The sequence below is a fragment of the Hyla sarda genome, chromosome 11 (genome assembly GCF_029499605.1).
Source record: "Hyla sarda isolate aHylSar1 chromosome 11, aHylSar1.hap1, whole genome shotgun sequence".
Classification (NCBI taxonomy): Eukaryota; Metazoa; Chordata; class Amphibia; order Anura; family Hylidae; genus Hyla; species Hyla sarda.
Window position 1 is genome coordinate 21,436,560 of NC_079199.1, and position 16,617 is coordinate 21,453,176.

General features: G+C 39.5%; 1 long non-coding RNA gene across 1 annotated transcript in view; it reads left to right on the forward strand.

Moving 5' to 3' along the window:
- The first annotated feature begins 787 nt into the window (after positions 1-787).
- The window catches only part of LOC130295274 (uncharacterized), a 117,514-nt gene continuing 101,684 nt past the window's right edge, over positions 788-16,617 (forward strand). Inside the window, exon 1 of the long non-coding RNA XR_008848758.1 lies at positions 788-937. This is a non-coding gene — a long non-coding RNA (uncharacterized LOC130295274). The remainder of the gene's footprint in view (positions 938-16,617) is intronic.

Sequence of the window (16,617 nt, forward strand, 5' to 3'; positions counted from 1 at the left end):
GATATGAGATAGATAGATATTAGATAGATAGATAGATAGATATGAGATAGATAAATAGATAACGTCCACTTGAGAAAGCCAGTGTGAGACTGGTGAAACGTTTTCTTTGATACATCATGGAATAAACCATCCACTTTGATTTCAAGTCTGTGGTTTGCTGCATCTATTTGCTTCTCTAGATAGATAGATAGATAGATAGATAGATAGATAGATAGATAGATAGATAGGAAAATTGTAGGTCACCTTATCGTGGTGGGATGGTACACACTATTTGGCCAATAGCTAAGCTAAGAACCTAAATTTTTCACAATATTTTACATATAGCTTAGTGCTAGCAGTGTGCTGCTGTTATCCTCTTGTTTGTATAGATAGATAGACAGACAGACATACAGATAGATATGGGATATACAGATGGATAGATAGATACAAAGTTGACAAGTAGATAAATAAATAACTAGATTCTAGATCCTTGTAAGTGTAAATGTTATTAAATATGTGTAACGTAGACAGAAACAGATGAAAGATAGATAGATAAATAGATAGATGTTTTATGCTCGAGCGATGTTCTTTTGCAATGAAGATTTTACGCCATATGTATGTGCTGTATAGATCTGTTGTTTTCTGTCTTCCTATTGTTTTCTCATCTAATCATTTCTTTGTTTAATTTATGCCACTTCACTCTCAATTATTATTTAAAATCGCTGTTTTTTTCTATGACAGGCAAGATGCAGTGATTCTCTTGTTCTGTTGTATCTGCCAATGATGTCTTTGACTGGCTTGACAGAAGGAAGCCTGTTTCAGATGAGTAGAGAAATCATTTTCAAAGCCTTACCTTGCAGACAAACCTTTTCATTAAAACTTTCCTATATGGCGTTATTCTTTTCGTTATTTACCGCGTCCAGAGGCCTTCCCACATCGCCCGCAGCCTCGGCTGGAGGTAAGAGAAAGCATGTTACGTAACAGGGCTCATTGACCAGTCATTGTATTCAGAAATGACAACTAGATATCACAAAGCCATGCATAATGCATAAACCACATGCTTTTCATTTTTTTTACTGTGCTACATAACAAATTCAAAGGCATTCTGGTTTACAAAACAGTTAAATCTGAATTATTAATATTATTATTATTATTATTACTTCTATTACTACAAAATTCTTTATAAATTTAAATAATGTAATATTGCAAAAATAATATATAAATTTACATTTGACAATAATGTACAAGTATCTATTAGTACAGTGTTTCATATTTTTTTCCTAATTTCACATCCAATTTGTTGAATACAAATTTTGTTTAACTATTTGTTGAATACAAATGGTATAAAAATGTCAATTGAGTTTTTTTTTTATGTTTTCATACCATTGCGTCGTCTGCTGTTCATTGTTTTCCTTGAATGATGCACAGTGTTAATAATTACAGACTTTTTTTTCCTTGTTTTTTTTTTTTTCCCTCCGTAAACTGGTGTCTTTCTCGCCTCTGGCGGTACAATTTGTAGATTATAAATATATATTTTAAATATATATATAAATATACATTTCTAGGGCTTCCTGTGTAGTTATTGTAAACCAGCCAAAGATCAGAGAGTACTTGCAGACAAAATTTTAAGCTAAGATTTTTAACTAAAGATATATGTTTATAATTATTATTATTATTATTTTAGAAATTTTACATGAGAAATGGGAAATTAACTATTAACTCTATGTAACTATTATATTTGAAATCATTTTTTATTCTTTGGAAATGTTGTAAATAAAAAGTAAAAAATTATATATATATATATATATATATATATATATATGTATGTATATATTTATATATTTTTTGATATATATCAATATATATTTTGAGATGTATATATATATATATATATATTGATAGATAGATAGATAGATAGATAGATAGATAGACAGACAGACAGACAGACAGACAGATAGATAGATAATTTATTATTGTATTTTTAGGAAATCTCTAGAAAATCTTTTTGTTCTTGTTTTTCTAATTCTATTTATTTAACTTTCAATGCTCCACCCATAAATTCTACCCTCTTTTTAATACATATATATATATATATATATATATATATATATATATATATATATATAGAGGACATTTATAACAGATTATATTTTACTTCTGAAAAATTATTTAAGTTAATGCTCCTCCCTTAAATTCTATCCTCTTGTTAACATTTATAGGACATTTACACATTTATAACAGATTAGGAATTGACAGAAGTTATTAAAGATTCTTTAGTATTTTTATGCATGGGGTATAATTCTCATTATAATAATAATAATAATTGTTAATAGCAATAATAATATTTATATTTTTAATATTATTATTATTCATAATAATATTGTTGTGATGATGATGATGATGATGATTATAACAATTACAGCTAAAGCAAGAAATTGCAAATATTTGAATTATAAGAAAAAAAAAATCAAAATGGCATTTTTTTCCCCAAATAAGCCAGATTTCAAGACAACTTCTCCCTATTAATTGTAGTAACACAGACAATACTGTGAGAGGTTTGAGGCTTGCAGGTAAATTATAGAGGAGTTTTTTTTCACAAGAAGATTCAGTACAATTGGCTTAAAGGCTTAGAACTGTATGTGAGCAGAGGAGGGGAAAAAAATCCTTCTCTGCACAGACAATGCTGTACTTCTAGGAGATAATTCAAAGTAACACTTCAAAAATAGTCTCTTTAAAGTGCAATAAACATCTACCTATGGGTTTGCAGTCGCTTCAGTCCTTGGCGGAGGAGATGACGCATCTATTGAGATGGATTCCCATGTATTTCTGTTGTTGCTTTGCATTATACACATATATAGTGTTTCAATTATAGTCGGAGTAAAATGCAGTTTTATGTGTTTGGAATGCTGATTGAGTTAAGAAGACAAATTAATAGTCTACAAAAATTAGCTCTATTAGACAATCTGGAACAACTTGGCAGAGCGCCTATTTCTGCATGAACATTTGTTAACTGCTGATGAAAAATTCAGTTCTTCTACTTAGGTGAAGAGATGTATTTGCTTTTTCTGTAGAAATGAAATGGAGTATAAGCAATCGACATGCTGTTGAACGGCTCGCGACGCTGTGTCTGTCAAAATGAACTTCGCTGCAAAATAGAGGAATCTGTTCTTATTTGAAAACTTCCAGGGACGACAGTGATTTTTTTTTTTTGCAAAAATAACACAACGCACAGAATCTAGACTATTTACCCGCAATAAAACAGGAGAATGGAATAAATGCAGTTCTTATATATTGGCCTCAAAATACATTAACATGCAAGAATCTGCCGAACTTTCAAGAGAGACAGAGGTGTCAGAGTTTGATTGGTTAACGACCTATTGTTTAAATAGGGCTTTTAAGTTAGGCCTATTTTTTAAGAATTTTTGGTGATTTTTTTTTATTTAACATTTTGTTATCTACTTTTTCTAATAATTCTAAAATCTTGCAGTTTCTATTTTGGCCACTAGGTCTAAAACTAAACTGAGTCTACTTGTTCTGTACAGAACATTTCCCAGTAATGTATTTCTTCGTGAAAGGTGATGGCAGTAGATAGATAAAACACCATTCACAATAGCTGAAGCTAAGCATCCTCCCTCCCTGTAAAATGACCTCTTAAAAGGTCACAGAGAATACTCAGTAGCATCTCCATTTGATGTGAATGGGATCGATCCTGTAAACAGTCCATGAGTCTTGCCATAAAGCTTATTACTAACGGATGTTAAAAACAGCTCAGCAAAGATAGCTGCCCCCATAATAATGTACAAAAATAAATAAATAACTAAAATACAATCAGAAAATAGAAATAGATTAGAAAAAAAATAACATATTTCAGTATTTTATTGTAATCAGGAAAAAATTATCTAGGTGGTACATTCCCTTTCGGTGGTATTCCCTGCTCAGACATATTTGGTGTATCTACAAAATAGGTAATAAATGTCTGAAAGATGTGGGTCCCAGCTCTGGAATCCGCATGTATGGGGATAATAACCCCTGACCCATCTGGTGAGGCAGCCTTCAGGAATTGAAAGGTGAGCGCATCTCTGTATTCATTGCTGAAACTTGCTCAACTACATCTGTGACTCCCAATGAAGTGGTACCAGGACCCTATTCTCCACGTACATGTGGATCCCAGGACTTGTATCAGTAAGACATTCACATCTATCTAATGAATATGCCATTTAGATTTAAGTTGAGAAAACTGCTTTACCTTTTTGGGGCCACATATTTGGCATATGAGGGTAATCCTCTGAAATAAAAAATTGTAAGAAGTTTAGGCCTGATAACAAGGGGAAATTATAGCTCAGTTCAACTATGACTAGTGTGGATCCATAATACAGCGCTCTTAGCAATCTAGAGGTCTGCAAAGTATCACCTCACATCTGAATTTATACAAAGACACAAAAATTCATTTAAATTAAAGGAGTAGTGTAGAAAAAGATAACTTATCCCCTATCCAAAGGATAGGGGATAAGTTATAGATCGCAGGGGGTCCGACCATTGGGACCCCACACGATCTCCTGAATGGGGCCCCGGCAGTCTGCTGGAAAGGGGTATGCCGACCTCCACATGGAGCAGCGGCCAACCTGCCACCTCTATGCATCCCATAGAGATACATGGAGGGGGCGTGTCTGCCACGGCTTTCTGTAGGGGTTGGAATGGCCGCTTCCGGCCGACTGCCGAGACCCCGTTCAGGAGATTGCTGAGGATCTCAGTCGTCGGACCCCCTCGGATCTATAACTTATCCCCTATTCTTTGCATAGGGGATAAGTTATTTTTCCCTGCCTTTCCTTTTCCTTGAACAACTTTGTCCAACAGGTTTTGAGGCACTTGGCTTACTTATTCAGCAGATGTTATATGTACCACTTCAATGGCGCACCCTTCTTTCATTCGCACTTTCATCAGCCACCAAGCACAAGACTTTTGGTCACCTTTGACAAATTCCTCATAAAAGGCTCTATTCATGTCACACCTTTCCAACGCCAGGTTCTTCACATTGGTCTGTGCAGTGCTCTGGACACTAGGTGTGGACAAGGCAGATGCTCCAGGCCTTTGTCTTCTTCTTCTGTCACCGGTACGGCCATTGCCCGAACTTTGCTGGTGGCCAACCAAGCCTGTATCACCCATTTGCAGGCCTCTGCAGTTATCTCTGGTTTAGCCTCTGCCTCAGAGAACTTCTCTGCCTCAGCATTTTTAATATCCAATATCCAAATCTCTGCAGCTTCAAAGGACCTTTCATAGGGTTTCACCTCAGTCTCAGCTTCAGAGAACTTCTCATATGGCTTCCTCTCATGGTCTTCAGACTCTACCGTTTCTTGAGTCCATTGCTCAGACTCCGCCACTTTTAGAGCAAGAATCTCAGTCTCCAGTAGCTTTAAATGTTTCTGTCGCTCACTCTTGAGCTTAGCAGAGTTCACCTTCTCACTTTCCAGCAATTCTGTCAAGTTTTTGACAGTATCCTCCAGGGACAGCAGTTGTTCTCTTATTTGCTCATTGTCTTTATTCAACTGCGCCATCTTGGACACTTTCTGCTCATGGACTTTTAGCTGAACCTCTTGTTCAGAGAGCTGAGTTCCCAATGAATCCAAGGTAGCTGCGTGAGACTTAAGGTGCGCTTGGTTCGGCGCCTCCAGGCTCTATACCTTATGAGCCATTACTACTTTCTCCTTCTCTGGCTCTTCCATGGCTACCAACCTAGCCTTGTGATCACTTTGTAGAGCTAGATATGAATGTCACAGGACATTCACTTCTTCATCCTTGAATGAGACCTGCTTGGCCAGACTCTCCAATTCTCTCCCCTTGCTGGTCACAAGATCCTGGGAGTGGGACAGTTAATCATGCAGCTGAAGCTTTGCTTCCTGCTCTTTCAAGCCAACTTGTTCCAACTCTTCTCCTCCTTTAGTGGTTGTCATCCCTTTTGCAAGGATCTTGGCCCCTCTGGCCTCAGGGTTTATTCACAAAGTTCAGCATAGCCCCCTCTTTCTCTGTCTCAGTCACTTCTTCCATGTGATAGTGCAACTCTAGCCCCACCTTGGGCTCATCTTCAGCTGACAGATGGAACCCATTTTCCAGCACCTGCTCCATTTCTGGTTTTACTGAAGATTCTGTTTCAGTCAGAGGCACACTTGTCACTTGAGTTTCTGGATCCTCCTGGACTTGACTCACAGTCTGTTCTACAGCTCTTCCAGCAGTCTGGCAGACCCCTATCTGACATATATCTAGTGACTGCTGACATTCCTCATCCTCAGCCTCTGCTGAGTAACTCTCAACTAGTGTGTGGTGCCAGTCAAGTGTTGTGGGCCTATCAGGTGTACCTGCTCTAGTCATCTGACAGTCTTCCCATAACTGCTGAAAAAGTGGAAAATCCATCCCCAGTACTACATCATACTCCAAGAGGGCTCTATTGCTACCTTAGGACTCACAGTACCATAGGGGGTAGAAAAATAGACATTAACAGTTTTACAACCCCAAATAACTGCCTGTATGGACACTATGACAGGGTCCGGCTTCACCAGACTTATTATACCCCTAGGCTCTAGCAAAGCAGTCATCTTTTTACCACCTACTACCAACTCACACAGGTTTTCTTTTGTCTTGTCTGAGTTGGCAGCAGTTCACATTACTTCAAAACACATAGGCATGAATTTTTGACAAAAACATTGTCACACTGCATAGGTTCAAAATTTACAGGACAGTTCACAAAGACAAGTAGTGACACACCACCCATCATTACCTCAGGAACCTTTGTGTACGGTTTCTCTGGCACACTCCCCCCCATTCCACAACTGCCAGAAATATGGGAAGTCTTTGCCCAGTATAAACTCTATCTCAAGCTCGGCACACACCTCCACAACATAGCTTACTGTCCCATATCAGGTTTCAAAGTCAATCAGAACAGTCTTACTAGATTCTGGTTAAATCTTCACAAACGGTATTATGTCAGGCATTACTCTAGATACAGCCTGGTGACAGTCCAGTTCCAAATACAGCGGGATAAGACCCAACTCCCGGATCCTCACATCCATCTTTTCTGGCCTCCTGACCAGAGGATAATCAGGTGCGAAGACGTCCTTTTGCTAAGCTGCAGCCAATTTCATCAAGGTGCTCACCATAGCATCATTCTTGGCGACAACCAGTTGCTGTCCACGTCAGTTGCTCCTAGCAACAGCATTTTGACGTCAATCCATCTTTGCAAAACAAACAACATGGCTTACTGCTGTTGCGCTGCGCAGGTGGGCATTATAAACATAGATTGCAGGAGAAATAAACATATTCCTCCTGCAACCTTCTACTCACTGTTCACACACACCGTTTGCAACCTCCACTTCACTGTTGGGGCCACTCACAGCCCTAGCTGTGTGTTCCGCACCAGGACCCCTGCCTCCCCCCAAAGCCACCTTGCTGTCTTCTGGGGAGAGCTCAGACTACACTGTCTGAATTCCTTTTAAAACACATTTCCCCTTTCTGCTACCTCATTAATTAGGCAACAGGTGGAGATTTATCCAGGGTTAGCTAGAGAAATACACCCTTTCATTGCCACACTGTCACAATATATATATATATATATATATATATATATATATATATATATTAAAATGTCTATTTTTCCTAAACTGCATACAGAGATCCTCCTCCAGCCGAACTGCTCCCTCTTCCTTCACCTGAAATGCTCTTTGCTCCTTCCTCCCTTCCATCGAGAATCAAGGATGGCGTTGGAATGTAGCAGAGAAAATAAATGTTACTTTCTAGAGGAATACATAGAAGGAGTTTTAACCAATTAGCTGTTTTTCACACCCAATTCACGTAAGTTCCTGCACATAGCATTGTATAACCTGTAAAACCCCCCTTTAGTCACCTCCTCTATAAAGAAAGTATCAACTCAGCTGACAGGTGTCTGAGTGGTCTTTCTTAACGCGTACACCGCTTCTGATAAAACTAATCAGGAAGGTGCATATCTTCACTGGATACAACCAGGATCCATTTCAGTACCAGAGCTGTCTGGCTGCAGCTTACCCCTCCCCATAGAGGGAAAATGAATATTCAGGTGTGCTGAACATTCATGTGTATGGGGAGCCAACAGTTACCGAAACCCTATGGCCACCTTTACTGAACATATTGTGATTATATCATGATGTTTTGTGTCCAGTGATGAACTCAGCTATGCTATATCTAGCAGGCTCAGCTCTTCAGCATTACATATGATGGGCATCCTATATATATGTTATCATACAGACAGTAATCATTTCGTCCCTCCTTGCCGTTCCTCCTTCTCACAATGCTATAGCAACTTCACATCCACCTAACCCTAACAAATACACATCAGAGAAAGTTAGGATAAAAAGAGAATCAAAGGTATAATAAGATTAAAAGTATAGAAGTGCGTCAATATGTCTACTTAAATCTCATTGTCTATTCGGCACATGCAGGATGCTATATTTAATTATTTTTGTACAATGAACGGCGGGGGAGGAGGAGAATTCGTGGTATATGGCGGAGCTGCTGACAAGGGAACTGTAAACAGTCATATTTCATGTCTGAACACCAGAGAACATGAAAAGGAGATTCAGACAAACTATTGTTTCATTAGTCAAACACTTTAAATTGCATTTGCGGCTTAGTTCACTTTGCCCAATGCAGTTGGTTTAAAACAAAATGAAAACCCAGGTGTCGGCACAAACTTGTTGAACGAGAACAAAAGAACAACAATTTCAAATTCAGAATTTTAAACGTAAAGCAGAGGTAGATAAGTATGCAGGACTTATAGGGGTACAGACGGTACAGCTGCACCAAAAGCCCAGTGCCTGGGGAGGTCTGAAGGTTCCTCAGCCACTTTAAAGGGGTACTCAACCCCTAGACATCTTATCCCCTATCCAAAGGATAGGAGATAAGATGTCTGATTGCAGGGGTCCCGCCGCTTGGGATCCCTGCAATCTCAGCTGTGGCACCCCAGACATCCAGTGCACGAAGCGAACTTCACTCTGTGCTGGATGACTAACGATGCGGGGCGGAGACTTGTGGCATCACAGTCACGCCCCGCTCATGACATCACGTCCATGCCCTGTCAATGCAAGTCTAAGGGAGGAGGCGTGACATCATAAATTTGCATTGAGGGAGCGTGGCCGTGAAGCCACGAGAGAGGCGTGACCGTGAAGTCACGGGCCTCTTTCGCTGCACCTGATGCTCTAAACAAACACCGGGTGCAGAAGGGAGAGCGCGGGGGTCCCCAGCAGCGGGACCCCACGATCAGGCATCTTGTCCCCTATCCTTTGGATAGGGGATAAGATGTCTAGGGGCGAAGTACCCCTTTAAAGAGGAACTCTGGTGAAAACAAGTGGAAAACAAATGTTTTTAGATCAACTGGTGCCAGAAAGTTAAACAGATTTGTAAATGACTTCTATTTTAAAATCTGAAGCCTTCCAGTCTCAGCTGCTGTATACTACAGAGAAATTTGTGAAGTTCTTTCCAGTCTGACAACAGTGCTCTCTGCTGATACCTCTGTCCATGTCAGGAACTGTCCAGATTAGACATAGGTGGAGCACTGTTGTCAGACTGGAAAGAGCTGGTAACTACTAGAAGGGTTAAGATTTTTTAATAGAAGTAATTTACAAATCTGTTTAACTCTATGGCACCAGCTGATTTGAAAACAAACATTTGTTTTCCACCGGAGTTCCCCTTTAAGAAGACCTAAGTGGAATTGTATAATTATCCATTGCACTGGCTCCTTTGTCATTACAAAACTAAGTTTTAAGTTTTTACATTACACATATTTTTAAAGAATTTTTTGTTTTTCCTTTTTTTTTTACTATCTATATTTTAAAATAATCAAAAATTCTTGCAGTTCCCATTCTGACCACTAGGCCTAAAACTAAACTGAGACTTCCTGTTCTGTACAGATAATGTCCTAGTAGTATCCTCCTCCTCATCATAGACAGGATTAGAAGGAAAAGTGAGACCAATCTTTAGATAATACACTATTCCCAATAGCTGAAGGCCAGAGATCAACCTCCCCCTCCTTGTAGAATGACCTTTGAAAAGTTCACAGAGAATGCTCAGTAATGTCCCCAATTCATTTAAATGGGAAAGCCTCGGTCTATTGTTGTCTATGTCCATGGGTCTAATGCTTTTAAAAACCGCTCAGGCAATATGACTTCCCCTATAATAATGCTCAAAAACTTTACTAAAAAATATTGTGAACAGAAAATAAAAACAGATTAGAAAAAAAACAAGTTTCAGTCTCTGCCTCTAATCAGTAAAAAAATCAAATAAATATAAAAAAAACACCTAGGTGACACATCCCTTATAATCCCCATTATGACATCATAGGGGGAGTGAGGGAGTGATGTCATCATATCTGTGAAAAGATGGCAGCCACATAATTGCCCTTAAAGGGGGAGTGTCTAATTAAGACTGGCACTTTAAAGTATGGGCATATACTAGTAAATTAAAAGTTAGAGTAACCAACGTTTATGTATTCTATATTTTACTTTGAGATAATCTTACTTTTGTATATTCTTGTGGCAGCCATTTTGAAAAGTGATAACAGGAAGTGCAGCCAATGGATGATCTTCTGTCATTTTGTCAGAAGGTTCCAGTGGCAACAAAGTAAGATTTTACCCAAAAAATAACTTAAGGGTGACGACCAGAATGGCATTTGTCCCTTTAAAAAATGGCTGTCGCAACAACATAGAAGAATGGGACAATCTCTAATTATTAAACTTTGGCTGCTGCTAAGACTTCTTATAAGGAATTTAGCTGTAAAGATTACGCTTCCTCTTCTCAATGATCCTCAAGTACATGACCTGACTAGAAAACTATAAGAAACACATTGGAACTAGATAAATAAAGGCCATTAATATAAATATTAATAAGATAACAAAGTGACTGAAATAAATTGTAGGATTACATTTATAATTATAATAATAGGTAGAATTAGTTTTTCCATTTTTCAAAAATATCATTGAATTTCTTTGTTCAGTCTATTAGAATTTAGATTTTATGTATCTAATTCGATCGATTTGTTTAGTCTAGGGATCCATCCTGTTGAATCAGTTGTCAAGAAGTAAGTAAGTATCAAGGATGTACATTATTGAAGTATGGTTTATCTGTACCCACTAAGTAGCTCGCCATGTGAGTGTGTAACATTAGTATTTAAGGTCCTGGATTGTCATGGTGGAATCTCATCTTATTGTCCATCATGGGAGTGGCTAAATAGGGTTTAAAGGTAGTAGTTTGTACTCCGATGTAGCAGAGCTGAACTTGTCAGTTAAAGGGGTACTCCGCCCCTAGACATCTTATTCCCTATCCTTTGGTCAGGGGATAAGATGCCTACGGGCGGAGTACCCCTTTTAAGGAAATCTGTCACCAGTGTCACCTGCACTAACCTGTTGGTACCGACAGATAGTGCAGGTGACACTGATAACAACGGTACTCACCTTGTCCCGTTCCGTGGCGGGGATCTTCGGTAATCTCCTCCATTAGCTCCGCTCTGGGTACCGGCTTGGGGCACGGGCGGAGCTTAGTAAATTCAGCGCTGCTGTTCTCTAAAAGCAGGACCCGGCAGGGAGCAGCAGCTGTGATGTTCCTAAGCTCCGCCCATGCCCCACGCCGCTGCTGCTCTCTGCTGGGTCTTGCAGCAGCAGTGATGTCAGTAAGCTCCGCCCGTGCCCCAAGCCGGGTGCGCGGAGCGGAGCTAATGGAGGAGATCACCAAAGATCCCTGCCACAGAACGGGACAAAATAAGTACCATTGTCATCAGTGTCACCTGCACTATCTGTCGGGACTGACAGGTTAGTGCAGGTGACACTGGTGACAGATTTACTTTAACTCTTTAGAGCTGCATGGAAACTATCAAAGATTTATTGCTCATGCACATGGGCAAAATTTGTAAAATAACCGAGTTGTGTGGAGTCATAATGTGGCATAGTATAATTATGGTTTTTCATAAAAATGCTTATGTCTCTGATTTCAATCATTGCATGAATACTTTTCATTATCTATTGGATTCTATAATATGGTGGCACATGAGTGCAGTAAGTTGCATACAAATCCTGATGTCTGATATGTCCAAGGATACTCCTGTCCCATAAGATAACTAGCAATATAAGCAGCAAATGGTAATTGAGTTAACATGTTTTGCAGAGAATTTTCAAATTATTGGCCCATACAACATCTGGACCCCCAAAAGTTCTTCTTACCCAAACATAGAGGATATTTAGGGAACATTTAGAATGCATCCAAAATTTATTAGGCCATGACAACAGTGTGTGAACAAAGATTTTAGGCCCCCATACATGTATGGAAAAGTCATCAAAGCCCATTGATACCGGCTAAACCATCTGACTTACGATCGTATGGACAGGAGATTTTAGTGCAGAGTAGGATTGGACATGTTGGATTTTTGCCATGTTTGGATTTTTAAGCAACCACTTAAAGAGTTTGGTAGCGGCTTACCTCCACAATAACTTTTAATATGTTGTATAGACAAGTCAAAAGTTTGGGTTGGTCAGGGTTTGAGTGCTCAGACCCCAATCAATTGTTAGAATGAGCCAGGAGAAAAGCGTGCAACAAGCTTACATACTATGGGATTGTCTTGATTAGTGTATTCTTCATTCCCCACTCATTCTAGTGATCGATTGGGGTCTGAACACTCAGACCCTGGACGATCAAAACTTTTAACTTTTCCCTAGGACTTGTGAAAAGTTTTTAAAAGCGACAGGTACACTTTAATGTTCAATGGACCTTGACATTCATGTGTACAGTTGATCAGGAGAGGTAGTTGTTGAGCGAACGACCTCTATTGAAGGTGCATGGTCCCCTTTAGGAGTCTTGGCTTCCATTACAACTAGAACCATGGTGATTATGGATCCATTGTGTTGCTGATCGAAAAGATTCCACTAGAACACTGGTCGGATCAGGGTCCAATCTTGTAAATCTCTGGTCATCTTTCCTGGAAATTTTTTTTATTGGAATCATTAGTCAGGAAATAAAACAGGGAACAATTAGTTAATTGCTCATAAAAGACACCCGGTAAATTGTATTATAGTTTGCTCGTCTTAATTACTTACATTTTGTATGGTGCTGCGGTGATACTCTTCTTTTGTCTTTAAACAATTGTTTTTACAATCGCCTCTATTAGGGATAGCATGAATGGAATTTTTAATAAAGACGTTGGTTCCCCACGCTGTGAGTTCAAAACAAAAAATATCAGGCAGTGGGTGATACATTTGTCAATTTGGTTTCTTTGTGACTGTGAGAATGGAATGGTGTCTGGTAAAGTAAGTGCCCCCTTGCTTTCTAATTATGCTGAGTTAATTTACAAATGTAGGATTTTCACAGTAACACAATACGGCTCCCAATTAATTTTGACATAATTCAATTTGGGTTAAAAGGAAATTCCATTAAAATTACTAACTTTTTCATCTTTCAGAGTCTTTAATGTAAATTATGTAATTGTTGTTTTTATGCATAGATGTGTGGTAATGGCGGGGTGTGTGGGGCAGGTCAGATGTTGTTACCCTAGGGGCAGATGGTATTGACCCCTTGTGTTCGTGATGCCAGGGCGTTGTTTAGCCTTAACCACCCTGGGCTAGGCATGGAGGGAATTAAGACACCGACGCCAAGTTACGGACAACAGTAGCTTTACTGAGGGTAGACAGTTGGTACAGTCTATGCAATACAGCCAGGGCCCAAGGAGGTGATCAGTGACGCAGAGACCTCGCAGGTTTACTGGGACTTTTAGTAGACAGGAGAATTTAGTGCAGGCCATGCTGGTTAGACAGAAGACTTGACTTGACTGACTGGACTGTGACTTTAGCTTACTTTGCACTTGACTTGTGGCTGCAGGACTTGACTTGAGGATACAGGACTTGACTTAAAGGGGTACTCCAGTGGAAAACAACTGGAGTTAATCAACTGGTGCCAGAAAGTTAAACAGATTTGTAAATTACTTCTATTAAAAAATCTTAATCCTTTCAGTACTTATTAACTGCTGAATACTACAGAGGAAATACTTTTCTTTTTGGAACACAGAGCTCTCTGCTGAATCACGAGCACAGTGCTCTCTACTGACATCTCTGTCCAGTTTAAGAACTGTCCAGAGTAGCAAACTCTCAGTGTTGCCCAACAAATGTGCCTCCAGCTGTTTCATAACTACAACTCCCAGCATGTATGTTCTGTCAGTGCATGCTGGGAGTTGTAGTTTTGCAACATCTGGAGGTGTACATTCACATGGGCAGGTTTACAGTCAGTTTTGTGCTGCAAGTTTGAGATGCGGCAAATTTTCTGCCGCAGCTCAAACTCCCTTTGATAAACTCACTGTAAACCCGACCGTGTGAATGTACCCTTAAAACACTACACTACACAAAATAAAAGTGAAACACTACATATACCGGGCTGGAAGAAGTACTGATTGCATGAAACATACCGGTTTGCAGCCTCTGAGCTTTCCGCAAGATCCCGGACATCCATGGCGGCTGTTATTCACTGAATGCTTTTTGCGGCGAATTGCTGGATTTTCTTTTTCCCCTTCATTATTCCAGTACTTACTCTATGGATTCCTGTGCACCACGCCTATTTCAGTTGACCTATTTTTGAACTGTTGTGACTTTAGATTTTTGTCCTTTTATATATCCTATTGATTGCTTTGGGTGTTTTGGTCAGGTGCCTCCAGCTGTTGCTCTCTTCATTATCAGTACATATACATATACCCCTACACAGTCCCCTCCCCCCCCCCCCCAATAAAGAAAAAAAAACGTCTTGTACGGCACTGTTTCCAAAACGGAGCCTCCAGCTGTTGAAAAACAACAACTCCCAGTCAAGGCATGCTGGGAGTTTTGCAACAGCTGGAGACACCCTGTTTGGATAACACTGCCGTAGGGTATATTGTTAACAGATGCAAATCCCCAAAATAGGCCTCAAATGCACATGGCGCTCTCTCGCTTTGGGGCCCTGTCCTATTTCAAGGAAATAGTTTAGGGCCACATATGGGGTATTTCCATACTCGGGAGAAATTGCGTTTCAAATTTTGTGGGTCTTTTTCTCCTTTTACCCCTTATGAAAAGGTAAAGTGCAGTGGCGGAGATTTGGCCAGAAGAACAGGCACCAACCAGTAATCCCTGGTGCAAGCCGCTGCAGGGGAAGGTGGTGGTTACTGTCAGCCCCACTATCACCAATTCCAGATTGTCCCATGTATCCTGGGACACCCATGTTGACCCCATGCAAGGGGCCCAGTCTCGCAAATTCTTGGTTCATCTCATAGCCTAGGATCCCACCTAGTAGGCGAGGCTGTGAAAGAAAGAAAGCAGTTTAAGTAACTTTGTGTACAGTAAATGTAACCAAACTTTGGTCACAAGACTAACTGACTATTGTGCAGTAGCACACTCTTTTGTTGTTCCAGATTCCTGCAACGTTCAAGAAATGTGCCTGACAGACTTATCATGAAAAGTTTTTGTTCTTTTTGCAACCAAGCTTAGTAAGTAATGTGCCCGGCTTTGGCTGAGAGACTCCTTGAGGTAGGAAATTCAATGTTAGCTGCATACCAGTCTCCTCAGGACCGGACCCTGAGTTGACTGAACTAAGGACTCTTTATGTACATGGACTACCAAGCAGTACATGAACTGTTATGTAAATACTCAAAGTAATATATACTGTTCTATAAAAGTGGTTACGGAGGTACACTGAAATGTTATGGTCCTATAGTGTGTTTGTCCAGGTCCAATAAAATGTATATAAGTTATTGTACACCAAAAGTCACTGTGTACACTCTTTTCTGATCTCTTTTCTGATGACTGGTTGTGTCTTTACAGGGGTTTGTCCTGATCTATTCGGGAGGAGCACATATCACCCCGAATAGATCAGGACACCATCATCTTTTACATATACAGTATACAATAAACAGTATGTGTGGTATACTAAAGTACACACAATGTACATATAAAAAGTACACATAAGTAATGTACACCACAAGTCACATACAGTAGTATTGTAGCACTCACAATTTCACAGTCTACTTGATATCATATGTCAAATGTCTCTAATGTCATATATTATTATATTCGTGCACAGGATACTTTCCTGGCCATAAGGTATTCCTGATACTAAGTAATGCACGTAGTCAATATAAGGTAACAGAAATGTCAAAATGTTATCGGTTATCTAGCAAAAAAGTGTCTAGAATAAACATAATATAGTGTTCTGGGGAGAAGAGTTTTAAATGCCAAGGGACCCCAGTAGCCAAGGCATTGGGCAGAGAGCCTCAGGCAACCCAATCCGCAAATGTCTAGTTTAAGGTATTAAGTCTAGTCATGAGTGTTATGTTACATGCATAGTCCAAATGTCATGTTGTGTTTAATCCACTGTTATGCATAGTCAAGTCATCAAATGCATAGTCAATGGTCCTTAAAGTAAAGTTATATGTATTAGTCCTAGTCAGTACTAATCCTGTTCAACCACAAATCAGAGCATGTATGGACAATAATACAGAGAAATTTACCAGCCTGGAATGGATGTTTGCATGCAAAAATGCCTCAGGACTGCATCAGGCCCCATGGCCACCTCGACCCTCAACTTTAACAGAATCTGCATTGAGGGCGACTTGTGTTAAGT